This window comes from Balaenoptera borealis (assembly GCF_965194805.1).
Source record: "Balaenoptera borealis genome assembly, chromosome: 8".
Taxonomy (NCBI): Eukaryota; Metazoa; Chordata; class Mammalia; order Artiodactyla; family Balaenopteridae; genus Balaenoptera; species Balaenoptera borealis.
Window position 1 is genome coordinate 1,014,955 of NC_138865.1, and position 11,543 is coordinate 1,026,497.

An 11,543-nucleotide genomic window follows, 5' to 3' on the forward strand; every position below is an offset into this window, starting at 1 on the left:
GATGATCGACATTCTGTCTGGTGTGAGGTGGTACCTCATTGTAGTTTGTTCTCTAAAAATTAGCGACGTTGAGCACATGATTGACTTTTAATCATGGAATTTCACCTTATTTTCTTTTAAAAACACACATTATTTTTCATAGTATGTTTCTGATCAGTCACACTGAAGAAAAAAGAGCATTAGGGAGAGATTAGATTTAGTTTATCCAACCACAGCGCCCAGACATCCGCCAGGAGATATCAAGTGCATTCCTCTAAACGGCATTCACTGAGGGATCCCTTGACACACGTTATGAGCCCTAGAAATAGTGTGACACCCAATCCAGTCAGTCACCCCTGAGCACTGCTGGTGTACAGACCTGGGAGGGTGCAAGCCGCACACTGGTGTGTGGAAAACACACTCGGACCACAGGGCATTTAGACACCTGAGTCCTGGAAGCAAAAATTACGTTTGTTGTAAAGCAGAAACTAACTCACCATTGTAAAGCAATTATACTCCAATAAAGATGTTAAAAAAAAAATTACCTGGTAAATGCTGTCGGAAAAGCTACTGCCTGCAATTTTAAATAGAATTGAATAATGTAAGTAAAAAACAGCCTCATTTCAAGTTATCTGTGTACAATTTAAGGAGTTTAAGTGCTAACTGCTTTAGGACAAAAATGCTCATCTTTGATTTTACCTAAACTTTTACACCTTAGAAGATCGTAGAAAGTGCATGGACCATGCCTTTTGCTGGCTCTGGATCTCTGTGGTGTTGTATTAGCATCCAGGGTGTAGGAAGCACATGGCAGTTGATGAAACTAGATCTTTCTATTGCTAGGACCTAATAAAAATTTGGGCTCTTTCTTTGTGGAATAAGCAGGAGAGGTTTCCTAATAAAGAATTGTAGCTCTGGATAAGTGTTAGAGGCTGGGATTGATGGTAATCAGGAAACCGTCTAAAACTTGTTAACAGTTGGTTAATTTGATTTGAAGAAGTTGTTGAATCTGTGTGCAAATGTTCTCAATAGGCCAAAGTACCAAGCAAGAAGTAATGATCCCATTGGTGTTTCTTCTCCTATTTTAGTACTTTTGTATAAACAAGGCGATATTATAGCTACACTATGCATCAATGCAATAGGAGAATCGATGGTCAGGTTTTGCAGAGGAGATATTCACAATTACATTAGCAAGTACACAAATAGGTGAAAGTTAATAGAAAAATTCTGTTTTTCAAACCTCATCCTAACACTTCCTCCCCTCATTCAAAACAGATGCAGGTGATGGCTTTTTAATTCCCAGAGGTAATAACAGACTCCACAGGAGCAGTGCTTTCACAACAAATGAACAATCCTCTAAAAACCTGTTTCAATCGTGGTAAAATGCATGAGATGTAAGCATGACCATCTTGGCCTTTTTTTTTTTTTAATAAATTTACTTATTTTATTTATTTATTTTTGGCTGTGTTGGGTCTTCGTTGCTGCATGGGGGCTTTCTTTAGTTGCGTCGAGCGGGGTCTATTCTTCGTTGTGGTGTGTGGGCTTCTCACTGTGGTGGCTTCTCTTGTTGCGGAGCATGGGCTCTAGGCGTGCAGGCTTCAGTAGTTGTAGCACGTGGGCTCAGTAGTTGTGGCTTGCGGGCTCTAGAGCACAGGCTCAATAGTTGTGGCGCACGGGCTTAGTTGCTCTGCACATGTGGGTTCTTCTTGGATCAGGGATCGAACCCGTGGCCCCTGAATTGGCAGGCAGATTCTTATCCACTGCGCCACCAGGGAAGTCCCCATCTTGGCCATTTTTACGTGTACAGTTCAGTGGTGTTAGTACATTCACATCATCCTGCAACTGAAACTCTACCTGCTACGTAGCAACTCCACATCCCTCTCTCCCCTCCGCCCCCCGCCCCCCACCCCCGCCTCTGGCAACAATTCTACTTTCTGTCTCTGAATCTAATGACTCTAGGACCTCATGGGAGGGGAATCAAACACTATTTGTCTTTTCATGACTGGCTTATTTCACTGAGCATTACATTCTCAAGGTTCATCCATGGTGTAGCATGTGTCAGTTTCCTTCCTTTTTAAGACTGAATAGTATTGCTTGGATGGACCACATTTTATTTATTCATTGATAGACACATGGGTTACTTCCATCTTTTGGCTATTGTGAATAATGCTTCTATGAATATGGGTGTACAAATATCTCCTCAAGACTCTCTTTTCAGTCCTTTTGGGTATATGCCCAGGAGTCGTATTGCAGGATCACAGGGTAATTCTATTTTTAATTTTTTGAGGGAACTGCCATACTGTTTTCCATTGCAGCCACACCATCTACATTTCCATCAACAGTGTACAGGGTCCAAATCTTCCACACCCTCCCCTACCCTTGTGATTTTCTTTTTAATAATAGTCATTATAATGAGTGTGGAGAGTATCTCATTTTGGTTTCGGTTTGCATTTCCCTAATGATGTTAAGCATCTTTTCGTGTACTTATTGGCCATTTGTATAAACCTACAATCTTAACTGTGTTCTCAACTATCCTTTTATGCTGTTAATAGTATAATAATAATAATAAAAATACCTTTGAAAAGTTACTATGTAGCAGATAGGGTTTGGAGTGCATTATGAGTATTGGCCCACTTGATCCTTGCAGCACCCCTGATACCGCACCCTCTGGGTTGACAGAAGCTGGTTAACAGGAACTCTTGAGCTTGTCTTGCAGAGCAGCAGATAGGGGAACCGCTTATTAAAACCCCTCTGCTGGTAAATGGCCTTCACTGACTCAGTTCCCTTTAGTTATTTTGTTTGTCTTTCTTTTTTCCTCTCTTTAATTGCATACCTTCCCAGCTTCACGCAGCCCAGTTGTTTTACAAGAACTTGGAGTCACCTCCTGACCAGCGCAAACCTGCCGAGGCTGGTTGGAACCCCGCCCTAAAACAGGGCCTGTGAGGGTGTCCCATGCTGACATCAGAGGCTAGAAACGCCTCCTTTAGATGATGCTAAGTGATTCCATTTTGAATCTGCACAAGCACGTAGCCCAGGTGCACCTACTCAGACCACCGATGACCTCACCTCTCCCCACACCTAAGACCACCCCGCCTACCCCATAAAGACCCCGCCTGCCTCAGAAAACTCGCAGACCTTGGCGTCTCAGTGTTTAGTTTGCTGTGCGTTGGGCAAACAGACCTGGTTCAGTGACAACCCCATGAGGTAAATGTCATTTTCCTCTTTTCTCAAATGAAGAAACTAGGACACAGACGGATTAAATTACTTAACCCAGGTCACACAGCCAGTTAGTCTTACAAGTCTGGATACCCAGTTATAAGTCATCCAGGTGTCCCTCCTTCTGTCTTTGGTGAGTTCCTGCTCTTGCGTTTGGGACCCAACGTTTCTCATCTACGTAGACCATTAAGTCATAAATTACCTCCTTTCTCCCTTTATTTCACATTTTCCAGGCACCTTCTCCCACATGCTGCTGGTACCATACACTTAGAGTAGATAGTTTAATATCATCCTCCTTACTTTAACATAACTCACCTCATCTTACCTTACAGGCAAAACTGAAAACCTTTTCTGACTCTTAACTTTATCCCTTCCAAGCTTCTGTTCATAATCAAAGACCTTTGCTACTGTTATTATATGTTGACAATTTATATGTTTATATATTTTATATGTGTATATACTGACAATTCCCAAACTTGAAGCCCCATACCTAATTGCTCCCTGACCCATATGATGAGCTTCAGACAGTGTACCTAACTTCTTAGGGTCTCCCTGACTTGTTTGTCCTTCAACATTTATAATTTTTTCCCCCCAAACAATGTACGCCCTCTTTGTTTGCGATCTCATCAATCCTTAAATCATCTACACAATTGCTCAAGCCTGAGTTAGCCCTATCTCTTTCTGAACCCCTAGCTTTAATTACCATCACTTTCCGCTGATTTCTCTTCTAGATAATTCTCCAATCTACCCCCTTTTCTCCGGAGAAACACTGTCGTGTTTGTCCCATTCACACTGGCCCATCCCAGGGTCTGAATATGCCAAACCTGCTCCAGTCTTGGGGTGTTAGCAGTGGAAGCTTCTACCCAAAATAGACTTCTCACCTGTCTCATGGAGTTGCCTCTTTTCAAAAATTTCTTTTAAAGATATTTAATTTTTACCTTTCATTTTTATTTTAAATACTACTTATTAAAACTTTTAAAATATTTGCATAGCCATGATGTTACTGCGTCCAAGCGCATACTGCTCACCACACGACAGGCCAAGAAATTGAGAGACAAGTTGTTGGGACAAAGAATAGTGACTTTTTCAGAAAGCCAGCAGACGGAGAAGATGGACAAGTGTCCCAAAGAACCCTCTTCCCTGAGTTAGAATTCAGGCTTCTTTTATACTAAAAGGGGAGGGGCGTGGCTGGTTGTTGCAGACTTCTTGGTGTTGGAATCCTTTGTTCGTGTATCCACCCACGCAGGTCAGGTCATGATGTTCCTGTAAACCTCCAACAAGACAAATGTTATTCTCTGTTCTGCAACTTTTTATCTCTATATGAATGGGAAAGTGTTATGCCTTTAAAGGTCAGAGCCTTGAGAATGGGTTTCCTATATATTTCAGGCTATAGGCAACATTCATAACTTGTAGCAAAGGCAATAGAATACAAAGGTTAAAGTAAAACAAACAGATCCAATAGGGAGTCACATTTGTTCTTCACTATTACAATGTTTCTTTTGTCAACCCTTTCTTTGACGCAAATATAATCTATCAAAGTATAAACCCTTTTTCTTCTAAAGGATCTCAATGGAAGGCCAATGTATTAGGTAATATGGATTCATTAAATCTTTTTATTAGCAGATAAAAAACTAACCATGCCTGATACATAGATCATCATCTATTACTAGTGAAACTGGCTTCTCTGTCACAAAGTTAAATATTTCCTCCAAGCAACTTTTTTGTTTAGGATTTTTAAAATAGGCAAGATACATTTTTATTGTTATGAGCTTCATCTGCCAAGTAGTCATTTTGTTTTTAATGTTTCATCATAAAACTTATAAAACATTTAGTTTAGTGGAATTTTATCCTTTAGAGAACACAGAACAAATTGTGAGTTATTTTTCTACCTTTAATATAGCGTAAATAAAAATTGTGAAGTCTTACCAAATATTGTCTGTTGTTAAAGCTTGCTTTTCATGCAATGAAGAGACAGTATTAAGAATATATTTTAACACTTATAGACTAATTTGGGCACATAATAAATGGAAGATAGAAGAAATATATTAAAATCTAAATGCACACATAAATATAGCCAGAGATATCAGTATATTAGCTACAATCTGGAAAATGGTTTTCAGAGATAATAAGGACTTGACATTTTACTTAAAACTTACAAAATTTAAATAAAGATTAAAACGTTTACTTAGATTTTGTACATATTGAGTGTAAATTATCTCCTAGGCAATCCTTCCTTTAAAAATAAAATAGACAATTTTTATGAGCAGTTTTAGGTTCCCAGTAGATTGGATGGAAAAAGGCACAGATATTTCCCGTGTACCCCCTGCCCTAACACACGCACAGCCTCCCCCATCATTACCCCCCACCAGATGGTACACGTGTTACTGTTGATAAACCTACATTGACACATCACATCACCCAAAGTCCATGGTTTACATTATAGTTCACTGTTGGTGTTCCACATTCTATGGGTTTAGACAAATGTATAATGACCTGTATCCACCATCATAGTATCACAGAGTAATTACACTGCCCTAAAAATTGTCCATGCCCTGCCTATTCCTCCTCATCTTTAATTTCTGGGACACTGATCTTTTTACTGTCTCCATAGTTTACCCTTTCCAGAATGTTACAGAGTTGGAATCATACCTTATGTAGCCTTTTCAGATTGGCTTCTTTCACTTAGTAATATGCATTTGTTTCCTTCATGTATTTTCCATGATCTGGTTTGATGGCTTATTTCTTTTTGGCACTGAATAATAATCCATGGTCTGTACCACAGTTTATTTATCCATCACCTACTGAAGGACTTCTTTGTTGCTTCCAAGTTTTGGCAGTTATGAAAAAACTGCTATAAACATCCATGTGCAGGTTTTTGTGTGGACATAGGTTTTCAACTACTTTGGGTAAATAACAAGGAGCAGGATCACTGGATGTATGATAAGAGTATTGTTAGTTTTGTAAGAAAGTATCAAACTGTCTTCCAAAGTGGCTTAACCATTTCGCATTCCCACCAGCAGTGAATGAGATTTCTTGTTGCTCTACATTCTTCCCAACATTTAGTATTATCAATGTTCTGAATTTTGGCCATTCTGATAGACGGGTAGTGGAATCTTGTTATTCTAATTTGCATTTCCCTGATGCATATGATGACGTAAGCATCTTTTCATATGCTTATTTGCTATCTGTATATATTTTTAGGTGAGGTGTCTGTAAAGGTCTTTGATCCATTTTTAAATCTGGTTGCTTTCTTAATTTTAAGAGTTCTTTGTATATTTTGGATAATGTTCCTTTATCAGCTGTGGCAATTATTTCTGCAAATACTGTTTCTTTAGATAAAGAGAATACAGATGATTTTAAAATAAAATACTAACTATGATCTATTTTTAGGGAAGTCATAAGGATTTTACAATCTTTGACAATAAAGAAACATTGAATCAAGCTGCTTTATAGTAAGAAATGCTCTATTCATATGTTAAGTATGCCTAATCATTTGTATTTCCTATACATTCTAGGAAAATATTTATTTAGAAAAAATAGTGTTTCTTCTTCCTACTATCTGAGAAAAATTTAAGAAGGACTATATATTAGTATTAGCTGAATTTTAACAGTTCTTTGTGGTGGATAGTAGCACACAGAATTCTGTGTACCTGCTACAGTTTGCTCTTCTGAATTTCAAGGAGAATGTAGTGAGTCTTAGAAATCTGCAGTATTTATTGTGTGATATTTTGAGTGACATTCTGCTTAAACTGGGCATAAGCCTGGTAAGTTGAGAATCAGAGAAAGCAAGGTGGGAGATTTGATTCTCAGTGTCTCCACGCAAACACCATGGAGCCCAGGTGAAGCACAGGAGGGTGGTCCTACAGGGCATATTTGGAATGGAAAATTTAAATCTCCCGCACTGGGGAAGGAAAGACTCTTTTTTCTACCTGTGTAGCGACTGAGTGTTTGCTCTTTTGACTGATGGGAAAAAGCTACCTTAACGTATGCATAATGCAGAGGGCAGGCCCTGACTCGGGGCGGGGGGAGATCAACCTTTCAAGGGCTTTTACTTTGGCAGGTTAGATGGACTAGCCATTCACTATTGAGAACCTTGAACAATAACAGGGAGACTTTTATATGCTGCACATCTAAGTGTGATCTGTGTTTAATGTTTTTCCTAAAAAATAATGTGTAGCAATTGGTTTAAAAGTTAATGCCTATTCTCATGACTTTATTGATCTCTGAAATAGTTTTAATGGATAGAATATGACAAGTCAGCCCCCAGGTTTTTTGAATAAAATCCACTCCTCCCCAGTGTGGATTACTGACAAGGTGCTTCCCACTCCCTGGAGCTGTTCTGCTGGCTGATGCGTCAGATCCTGGCTCATTCGTTCTGAACGTCCAACCAGGCACGTCCATAAAATTGGAATAGAGAGTAGATTTGATGAGTTAACCAATGTAATACGAAATGATGCCTAACTGCTTAGATGTGGTGGATGTGCATTTAACGTGAGAAAGTCACACTGTCTCCCCACAGAGCTGGGAGGGAGGATTCTTAGCCTTCGAGTCACAAAGTAAAATTCGATTGTCAGTATCGGTGGGTGGGGCCGGGGTGGGGTGCCTGCCCCTCTTGCTCAGCTGCGGCTCAAGTGAGGGCACATTTTCTCAGACTTTATTATTTATTTGCTTGTCATGATTGTTTTGATGTTCAGCTGACAAGCTATGCCCAGTGACTGATGTGAGGACATGCCAGGGGATGTAGGGAAAGAAGTAAGAGGACCGTCAGTCGAGTGCCTGACCATTTTCAGGGGATCTTCTCACTCTGCCGGGTGCTGTGACTCTGCCTCTCTTCTGCCCGTCTCACCTTATGACCTGGATCTGCTTTAGGTGTGTGATGTTTCAAGTTCTACTCAGGCCTCTCTATTAAACAAAAGGCAGCTTCTGTGATTGTGGAAACCTAAGCTTCACGTGGCTTTGTTTCACTGGCTCCAGAATTAGAGGGCCAGTGGGATGTATGAAACGAAGTCTACCTCTGACCAAATTTTGGGAATCATTTTTTGTAAAATGTTCATCAATTAGGAAAAGCGTAAGCGCATTTAAGGCTGCTTAGACTCTGGAATTGTTTTAAAATGGTATACTGACAAATCTTTAGTGTCATCAGAGTCAAATGGGACTATGCGAGCAGATATTATTCAGATAAATGAAACACAATTATGATCTAAAATGTCATTAAAATAATTTTTGATAAAAATTGATCCAAACACGCCTATTCATTTATTGTTAAACATGGGAAACTAAATGTGATTTTAAAAAATCCTTGAAACTTTAAAATTTTTACTTCCTATTAAAAGTGAGTTGATTTGTTAGCTCTTCTATTTTCATTTTGCTTTTGTCCTTGCCCCAACGTTAGTTTGTTCTCCTGCACTTTTGTGAAACTTCTGGAAGATACTAAAATGAAATATGAATTTGAATGAATTAGGCTCTAAGAGTAAAATAGGTGTGTGTGCGTGCGTCCACACAGGGGCCTTACAACTGCTGATTCTGTTTCTGAGATTCTGCTTTTGCATTTTTTGAGCTTTCGGGCTGTGTTCTGAACAGCAGAGTTTACCTGGAGACAGAGTTCCTAATAAGGGGATATTATGAAAAAGTCTGCTTTTATTCTTCAAATATTCTCCTAAATAGGCAAGCCACAATAAAGATACACAACAGTTCTCATCAGGATTTAGATATGAGGCTTGCAAATCAAAACACTGCCTGCAGCAAAAACAAAGCGACCCCCTCTCTTTGCATTTAAAATTCATGAAATGACAGAAAATTTAAACAGCACCAAGTGAGAGAGTGGCGTGGACACATATACACCACCAAATGTAAAATAGATAGCTAGTGGGAAGCAGCCGCATAGCACAGGGATATCAGCTCTGTGCTTTGTGTCCACCTAGAGGGGTGGGATAGGGAGGGTGGGAGGGAGACGCAAGAGGGAGGGGATATGGGGATATATGTATACGTATAGCTGATTCACTTTGTTATACAGCAGAAACCAACACACCATTGTAAAGCAATTACACTTCAATAAAGTTGTAAAAAATAAAATAAATAAATAGCACCATAAATAATATATAAACATAGTTTAAACTATGTGACTTTATAAGTCTTTTAACGTTTAAGTGATTTTATTACAGCTGATTTCCTACCAAGTTATTCCAACGTGGCAGTTTCACATAAAACTTGATAGAAAAGTAAAAAACTCAATCCATAGACTGCTTTATAGATCTGTGCAGACCCAAATTATTTAGACTTGCTCTGGTTCTCAGATATTGAAACACAGGAGAATCACATAGGCACTTGTTTAAAAGACAGATTCCTGCATAATTCAGGAGGTCTTAGACCCTAGACTCTAAACTTTCATGCACACCACAGGTGATTCTAAGGCAGGTTATTCTCTGACTGTACTTTGAAGAAGTTGCTCTACAGCCTTGTGACAGAAGTACAGTCCACCTATTGGCGGCACTCATAGCACCTGGGAATGTGTTGGAAATTCAGCAATCTCAGGCTCCACCTAAGAATTTGTTTTTTTTTGGCCTTGCCGCACGGCTTGCGGGATCTCAGTTCTCCAAGCAGGGATTGAACCCGGGCCACGGCAGTGAAAGCCCGGAATCCTAACCACCAGGGTGCCAAGGAACTCCCAAGAATTTGTATTTTAACAAGAGCTTTAGCTGTTTCATAAGCATATTAATACACTGAGTTAGAGCCTGTTACTTGTGAAGTCAATTAACTTCGTACGTAAAATTTTTACAGTGACTTTGAAATTTATATTAAGGGCACAAAGTGCATTTAGATCCTCAGGAAGCAGAGAACTTTGCATCAGTCACAAGGAAAATGCTGTAACTTCAGATGTTCGAGTCAATAGTAAAACTCGAATTTCCTCCAGAGTGCAGTGGCGAATCCTCTGTGCAGGTTTGCCGAGACGCATTCGCTCATGAGCTGCCCAGAGAATGAATCTGAGACATGAATTCTGGCAATAGAAACATTCACTCTCCAGCCAGAAATATTTAGTAGCCGTTGCAGTGCTGGTAACTTACTGATTCCCTTTGAAGCAATGGATCATGGACCTCATATATGGCAAAGGACGTTATGCAATGCAGAGAACTCTGCCTTTACTATCTACCAAAAAGAAAAAAAAGTTTCATTTAATTTTCTTTTCTTTGTTGGGGTATAGTTGCTTTACAATGTTGTGTTAGTTTCTTCTGTACAGCGGAGTGAATCAGCCCTAAGTATACATACATCCCCTCCCTCCTGGGCGTCCCTCCACACCCCCATCCCACCCGCCTAGGTCAGCGCAGAGCACGGAGCTGAGCTCCCTGTGCAATACAGCAGGTTCCCACTGCTATCTGTTTTACACATAGCATTGCACATACGTCAATCACAATCTCCCAATTCATCCCAAACTTTATTTTTTAGAGCAGTTTTAGGTTCAGAACAAAACTGAGCAGAGGGCTTCCCTGGTGGCGCAGTGGTTGAGAATCTGCTTGATAATGCAGGGGACACGGGTTCGAGCCCTGGTCTGGGAAGATCCCACGTGCCGCGGAGCAGCTGGGCCCGTGAGCCACAACTACTGAGCCTGCGCGTCTGGAGCCTGTGCCCCGCAACGGGAGGGGCCGCGATAGTGAGAGGCCCGCACACCGCGATGAAGAGCGGTCCCCGCACCGCGATGAAGAGCGGCCCCCACTTGCCGCAACTAGAGAGAGCCCTCGCACGAACCGAAGACGCAGCACAGCCAAAAATAAATAAATAAATAAATAAAAATAAAAGTAGCTATAAAAATAAAAAAAAAAAAAAAACTGAGCAGAAAGTACCTAGAGTTTCCACAAACCACCTGTCCACCACCCACCCACCCCGCCCTTCAACATACACACAACTCCCGCCATCGACATCTCACACCGCTGGCACATTTAGTACAACGGATGAGCATACACGGACCCAGCAGCAGCTCCCAGGGTCGTAGTTCCATCAGGATTCACTCCTGGTGATGTGCGTCCTCTGCATATGACGGCACGTGTCCGCACTGCAGTGTCACGCAGAAGGGTTTCCTCTGGGCTCTACCTGGCCCTGCTGCCCTCCCCCCGCAAGCACCGATCTCTTTACTGTCTCCATAGTTTTGTCTCTTCCAGGGTGTCACATGGTTGAAATTATACAGTGCGTCGCCTTTGCAGATTGGCTTCTTTCACTTAGTAAAATGCATTTAATGTTTCTCCATGTGTTTTCATGGCTGGATAGCTCATTTCTCTTTAGCACTGACTCATATTCCATTGTCTGGATGGACCACAGTTTATTCATTCATCTGCTGAAAGACATCTTAGTTGCTTCCAAGT

At 40.6% G+C, this 11,543-nt stretch overlaps 1 long non-coding RNA gene across 1 annotated transcript in view; it reads left to right on the plus strand.

Moving 5' to 3' along the window:
* Positions 1-10,982, plus strand: part of LOC309633384 — a 545,333-nt gene extending 534,351 nt beyond the window's left edge. The window contains exon 2 of the long non-coding RNA XR_014247485.1: positions 10,665-10,982. This is a non-coding gene — a long non-coding RNA (uncharacterized lncRNA). The remainder of the gene's footprint in view (positions 1-10,664) is intronic.
* The last annotated feature ends 561 nt before the right edge of the window (positions 10,983-11,543 follow it).